At 33.3% G+C, this 7,857-nt stretch overlaps 1 long non-coding RNA gene across 1 annotated transcript; it reads right to left on the bottom strand.

The window, feature by feature from the left end:
- Positions 1–1,845: 1,845 nt before the first annotated feature.
- LOC145067357 (uncharacterized) lies at positions 1,846–5,384 on the bottom strand. Its single transcript, XR_013688833.1, has 6 exons — positions 4,967–5,384; positions 4,740–4,842; positions 4,022–4,157; positions 2,398–2,519; positions 2,165–2,296; positions 1,846–2,078 (listed from the first exon to the last, which is right to left on the bottom strand). It is a non-coding gene; the product is annotated as an uncharacterized LOC145067357 (long non-coding RNA).
- Positions 5,385–7,857: the final 2,473 nt, after the last annotated feature.

Below are 7,857 nucleotides of genomic sequence, written 5' to 3'. Positions count from 1 at the left end.
GTTCATAGCCAGTTTTGGCTTATGCACTTAATTGTTATTTTTGTAAATTATAAGAAATAAAAACTTGTTAATTCGATGGCATAGCTGGTTCATCCTTGTCACTTGTTTATGTAATTTGTATGTCCTGTTCTATACTGTTATGGTTGGAAGTGTAAACTGTTAATTTTCAATTTTATAAGGGAGAAGTGCCTGCTTGCAAAGAAAATGAAGAGGATAAAGCTTATTAACCACCGATGGTTAGAAGAATGGTATACATATGATATAAAATACATCTTTGTAGTTATTCATTCAAAATACATCTTTGTGTTAACATGATCTTTTCCTACATTTATATTTCAAATGTTTTGTTCCTTGGGTATATTCTTGATAATCCAAATTTTTTAAGAATATTCAAAACCATTCTGCAAGAATAGTTTATTCTGTAATAATATTATTGTTGTATTCTGATAGAATTGTAGTTAATTAGTTATATGTTTAATGTGCAGTTGTTACAAGTGTATCATTACAAAATATGTGACAATGAATTTGTGATAGAATTGGCTTGAAGAATGGATTGAAGACCTAATGGGAAAGACTTGAAGAATGAATTAAAGAATGATCACACTCACTGTTTAAGAATGTTGTTATTTTTTAAGAATTACACTTGTTATTCTTTCAGAATGTTGTTATTATTCAATGAATCACAATCATACAATGTAATTAGTTGGTATATTATTAGTTCAATAATCAATTTTGTGTATTCTTTCAGAATGTATTTACTAGTTTATGATTGACATTTTGTCATTCTGACAGAATAAAATCGAAAAATATATTTACTAGTTTATGATTGACATTTTATCATTCTGACAGAATAAAATCGAATTTTTAAATTTGAAATATTTAAAATATTCAGATTTTTAAAAATAAAGGAATTAATTATCCCTAAAAATCCGAAAATTTCCTTTTTTAATATAGGTTAATTGACTAAAATGCCCCTATGCTGAAATTTGTGTGATTATATTGTACATGTTATCCTATTCTAATATCATAGACCCTCAGATCATGACCTTTGATTCTATTTCATCCGGTAGTCCAAATCTATGCATTCTGACACACAATAGTTAGTAAAAACAAAATAGCCTAAACCTCTATATATATATATATATATATATATATATATATATATATATATATATATATATATATATATATATATATATATATATATATATATATATATATATATATATATATATACACATATAAATTATAAAATAACTTCACTATAACCAATAGTGTGAGAGTTATTACCAAAAATGTGTGTCTATCAACGAAGTTAGGTGAAAGTAGGATAATTTGTTTAGTTGGAAATAAGATGAAATGTTTTGACACATTAATTACATATGATATATGTAGTTTTATCACTTATTATCAAAAATGCATGTGAAAAACACAAAATGAGGCGAAAGTAGGGCAATTTGTTTCGATGGAAATAAATGGAAATGATTTTACATGTTAATTAAGTATGGCAGATCTACAGTGGTTCAAAAAAATGAACTTTTTTTCTATTTTTGTGAAATACTTATGTAATCCAGAAGAAGGAGCCATATATACGAAGTACAAACTATTACAATTTATATAATGAAATTATATATTGCTAATCGCAACCGGTCAAAACACACTACACCATGAATCATAACTTTCAATACCAACCATATCAAAGTCCTTATTTAATTTTTTTTTTTACAATTTCTTATTCCACCTCGACAATCGGTTTTCTCCATATGCTCCGGTGAACGACCAAACATCATAATTTAAAGAAACTAGATGTAATTTTTCCTTTTATAAAAATGTTATGTTCCAAAAGAAAGTAAAATATATGCAAGACAATATAATCCAACTTTGGCGTTATTTTTAACATCATACATTAATTAGCCGATAAAAATAAACGGTTCAAGGGGACACAAAATATATCTTTCTTTCTGTTAATATTGGAGTTTTACAATATCTTTTTTTCTGTCAATGATTTCAAGGCATCCATCAGGGTGAAACATTCCGACATCCCCAGTATAAAACCAACGCATCCGAGTTTCATCAACCTTTCACCCAAAAAAAAGTCAACAAAACAAATAATCAAGTCAAAACTCAAAAGTCATGAATTAAAATTACACACACACAAACACACCTTGTAACCCTCATTAGTTTTTTCCTCATTGTTAAAGTAACCAACGGTTACACTGTGGCCACCAATAATCACCTCACCACGAGGCATTGGTTTGTCCGATGTTAAGTACTCACCTTCATCCCACGAAACAAGCTGCAATACAAATCATATTTGCATTAAATACCAACATAATTTATTTTTTATTGGAAAAAGTACATTGTTATTTTTGGTAAACAAATGTGTTATTATTATACCTTAATATAGCCACAAGGAAGAGGACCAACACGTCCAACAGAAGGATCATCAAACTCAGAGAAAGCAGCTCCAGGCTCCAGCACATGTTTCAGTCAGCCCATATCCTCGCCCAATTAGAGACCTGAAATTAAAAAAAAAAAAAAATACCATTTACACACAATATGTATATTAATATATTAGTAATAAAGTAATAATACCAGGGGCGGATTTACTATGGTGCCCATAGTGGCACCGGCAACACCTAGTTTTTCTGGACGTAGTGCAAAAAATTTCGATTTTTTTTCTATTAATGTACACCTACAAACAAATGATTATATTAATATAGTTTAGATAAATTATCAAAAGTTGAATAGCTGAGTTGGTTTAACGTGTTTGCCTTCTTTTCTTAGATGTCTTGGGTTCAAGTCCCACTCTCAGCAAAAATTCAAGAATTTTTGGATATCTTTCTCCCTCTCCAATATCAAAGAGACCACAATACAGGTACACGATTTCTTTTTTTCTCGCACTTTAATATGCAAATACGAACATCGTCATGGAGAGAGACGAAGAACGACTACCCTGTACCATCGGTAGAGAAGAAGCACCACCACCACCCACCAGAATTCATCTAAGCACTAGGTATATCTCCACCATAACCGAAACAAAAATTTCGTTTTTAATGTTCTAGTGTTGAACTTTAATGTAGTTGGGGTTTACCTTTTTAGATGTTTTAGGGTTAATAAAAAATTATTGGACAGGACATCTTTTGTGAAATGGATTTCCACAGCCTTGGTAACATCGATTTAACAGTCAATTAAGGTGGTGTTAATGGATAAATTGACTGATTGCCCCTTTATTCGCACAAAACCAATATCCCCTGCTTTAACAGTTTGTGACCAAATTGCCCCTATATACAGTTTCTTGACTTTCTTCTATTGCAGCATCATCAGGATTTTCTTAATAAAAGCAAGTCATGTTGACTGCTTTGCTTGTTTGTAATGATACTCAAGCTTGACCAAACTGCCCCTGCTTTAGGGTCTGTTTTTTTTTCTTTTTAATTGAAATAAACAACCTGTACTCAAAAATCATATGGATTCGAATATTGCAGCTTAACAAAGAGCTTGATACATGGACTTTAACACATCTACATGATATAGCTTTCGGCTAGTCTTGGAGCTGGATTGCATTATGATAAAAATGAAAAATATTTATCCTTATAAAAGCTTTTGTTCACTTGGAAAGTAAAAATATACATATATGACTTCCCTTATAAAATAAAAAATATAAATATATGATAAAACTGAAACATCCTGACCCTGCTTTTCAAGTCATTTTCCCTTACTTGGAAAGTAAAAATATACATATATGATTTGCCTATTAAAGCTTCTGTTCACTTGTTGATAACTTGCATCTAAGTATTGGACTAATTTTCCTTATTTTTATTTCTCTAATTTGATAGCCATTTCTCACTCTCAAGTTTACCCTTTCCTTATACACAAGTCATGGGTTTGTTAATCTTGACCGACCCGACACAAACCCGATCCAACACGAACCCCTTTTCCAGGTCTATGTTATTTTATTTTATCGGATTTTTTATGCAACTACTGCTAGTTATTCCTGCGTCCGCCCCTGAATAATACTTACCCAATGCAGATATTGATAAAGCATTGTGTGTCTGCAGCTAAAGGAGCACCACCACATAACATGAAATGAATGTCTCTTCCAATAGAACATATCTTCTTACAAAAAAAACCATTTACAATACCCTCCTAGCATCACCCTACAAAATCAGATAAAGAAATACTAAAATATGTTTAATTAAAAGCATGAAATATGTTTCTTGACAAGCATCATGGAAAAAAGCAACATTATCAAATTTAAAGGGAAGCTTTTCCGCTCTCTCTGCACAACAAAGAGCATCCTAAAATACATAATCAAAAAAGTGCTCCAACAAGCTTTGGCCTTTACAGAAGGTTTGTGAGATGTTATTCAAATTAAATAGTTTTAGAAATTACCATTAAATACAAGACTAATAGAAAGATAAAAGAAAAAACAGAATGATCATTATATTTTACACAAATACTTTCTGTCCCTTCTAGTTGTTTGGTTCTTCAAAAAAGAAACATATTTAAGAACATACCATAGTTGTCTGAGTTTATACACATACTTTCTGTCACTTCTAGTAGTTTTAAGAGCAGATCAGGTTATAGACATATTTAACACAACTTTACATGCTTGAAATTTATTTTCTTTAGAACAACTTTACATCTATGAAACTTACCTAAACAATTACATGTAGGCTAAAATAATCAAAACCACTTAAATTTTTTTGATTCTTTTTCAATTTTGGATTTTAACATACCAGCTACAACTGCAATAGTAAGGTAATCTCCAATTCTTCTGACAGGTGAGGCACCTTTTCTATATGATTTAAAGCGCTCTAATGTTGAATCCTTTACCAAAAGCTGCAAATAAGACATTAATTAAAATATCTAGCGTAGTTTTCGACCTATCCATATGCACATGGAATCCTATGCCAACAGCCATCGATACAAATCAATACCAAATGGGGATCAAACAAACACTTACGGCTTTCTCGTGAGCCCCAGGTTCGACATGAAGTTGACGTCTAGATTGTAACTGCGAAACCTCCGCTGCCTAAATCAAATCAAAAATTATTTTGAAACTACATGCATCAATCGCGAACAAACGCATAGAACAATTGAGAAACTTATAGCCCGTATCAAGTGGAAAATATATAAATAGAGAGGTGAAGTGGGGTGACATAGCGGGTGACTGATCTCGGTGGCAGTATAGGTGGACTTCCCGTCGATTATACGATTATACAGGTGAAAGGGAATAAAACTTGGGTGAGTATGTAAGGGTTAATGGGTGGAGGTAAGGTGTAGGTAGCGACGTCTTGCCGGCGGTTAGTCGGAGATTGACCCCTCGTTCCAGAGTTTAGCAAAATAAAAGAAATTCAGGAGAGAAAATAAAAGAAAGGAAAGGAACACATTGTAGAGAGAAATGGAAGGAAACTGAATTATTTTGCTCTTTCTTTTCTGATTTTTTCAAATCGGAAGGAAAGTTAGGAGGGAAAATGATCATCTCATTTCTCTCCACTTCTCTCCTTTAATGAAACTCGGGAACATCAATTTTTTTTTATTTTCTTCTCATTTCCACCAATTTCTTTTCTTTTCTCTCGTTAAATTGAACTCGAGAACGGGGTGTCACACCATTATTTTGAGTGTCACATCATTTTTCTTTCTTAACAATTAACTCTTAGCATTTAATAGGGAGCGGCGGTGTGTTAAATTAATAGGGTTTATTTTGAAGAAAAGAAAAGAGAAAAAAACGAAACAATAGCTATGAACCACTCATAATCAACCAATACATCTTCTCTCTCTTCTTTCCTCCTGATATTTGTTTGGCGACCAATTCTTAACACCTCCTTTGGCAAATCAAAAGGAGTGGTGTTTGATATGTTAGCACCTTGTTTGGCGAGAGGGGTGGCGAGTCCACTCCCTCAAGCCTAAGAGAGGAAGGGTCCTCCCAACCCACTGAACCCAATAAACCTAGTGTCACGTCAGTTTTCTATTTGATTTTTCTTCATCTTTCTTAATCCACAACATATGAAAATCCTATATTTCTCAACCCACTCAACCCACTCAATTAAAAAAACATTAAACAACTAAGGTACAAATCTTAAAACACACGGTACAAGAGAAAATGAGAGAGAGAAAATAAAGAGAGATGATGAAGTAGGTTCGTGAAACCAATTAAACAACCGGCTAAAGAGGGAGTGGTACCGGCGATAACTTTATTGCTAATTAAAATTTTCTCTTGATTATTTTGTATTTTTTAAATTGAGTGGGTTGAGTGGGTTGAGAAAGATAGGATTTCCGTGTGTTGTGGGTTGGGAAAGATGAAGAAAATCAAAGAGAAAAACTGATGTGGCAGTGGGTTCGGTGGGTTGGGAGGGAATGACTCCCTCCTCCCTAAGAGAAATATGAGAAACGGCGGCCGAAGTGTAAAGGACTTTAGGGTTTTTCACAAAAGGAAAAAAATGGGTATACAATGCATGTTTGTATATCATGTATTTGGTTTTATACCTTTTAAATTTCAAGAAAAATATAATATGTTATATATATATATATATATATATATATATATATATATATATATATATATATATATATATATATATATATTCTAACTTCAGATCGTTTCCTAATTCGGGGTGGAGACCCGAAGATCATTTATCATAGGCCTTTGGGATTGGGGAAAGAGAGATTTAGACTCCTTTGGATGTGGATAATGTAGATTAGGAGATACGAGAGATCAATTTGTGCTTTGGAGCCTAAGGGTATAACTGTAAAGTGATAGTTTGAGCCTTTTATGAATTTTGGATTGAAGTTCGGAAAGTTTTAAGGAAAATGATAGCTGATAGGATTGTAGAGCTTCTCATTACATTTATGTGGATATAAGAATCGTTGAAATCAGACTTAGAAGAAAGAAATTGTAGCCTTTGGCAGTTTGGTGGTTTTTCGGCTAAGCCTAGTACGTTGGGCGTGCAGGGAGTATGTTGGGTGTTCTAGGATGGATGATCACCGATGGCCTTTGGAGTACATTAGGCATACTAGGAGTATGCAAGGCATATTCTACTGTGGTGCAAACCCTAATTTAGGATCTTGGACCCTATATTTGAAGGCCATAACTTAAGTCAAAACCCTATTATTTTCAGCCTCCATCAACATTAAACCTAAAACCGAAACCCTTGCATTCATTTGAGAATTCTTGAGGCTTTTGAGTGATTTGGAGTGTTTTTGGTACACACTGAAGAAGAAGGAGCTCATTGGAGAAGGGTTGGTTAGCTTGGAACTTGTGGATCCAGACTTTGTACATCTTGATCTATCTTCTAGAGGTATAAAGCATTAACCTTTATGGTTCTTTAGTGTGGATCTAGTTATGGGTTTTGATAAGCATGTTCTGGTCCTATGGCTTGAATTTGTGAGTAAAAGTTACTCCAAAACCTTTAGAATTCATATCTTGCCATTTCAAGGCTTGTTAAGTGATAAAAATTGGATCTCTGGGGTTGAAGTTCACCCATGCATTAGTTGTTGTACATTTCATGAAAATAAAATGATAGATCTGGATATTGGACCTCATGGAGCCATGCTATGGATTAAAGCTATCAACTTCATGGATTAAGAGCTCAGCTAGAAGTGGGTAAGATCCTTTGGTTATGTTTGGCACCTTAATTCGTATGTTGGGCATACGTATGTGTACGCTCAGGGTAATGCATGAAATCCCGATCAGAAAGCTTCGTCGGGTTGTACTTTGTGCTTCTCCGGGCAATACGTGGGGCGTACTGAAACACCAGGAGTGCAGAAGACCAAGAAAGGAAGGAAAAAGCCCTAAATCAAGAAGAAATCGTCGAGTCCAGGAAGGTACTCGACGAGTAGGAGCAAAATTTGGGT

This window comes from Lactuca serriola, chromosome 1, assembly GCF_051521515.1.
Source record: "Lactuca serriola cultivar US96UC23 chromosome 1, Lser_US96UC23_V15, whole genome shotgun sequence".
Taxonomy (NCBI): domain Eukaryota; kingdom Viridiplantae; phylum Streptophyta; class Magnoliopsida; order Asterales; family Asteraceae; genus Lactuca; species Lactuca serriola.
Note: the sequence above shows the minus strand (reverse complement) of the source record. Positions and strands in the feature narration are given on the sequence as shown.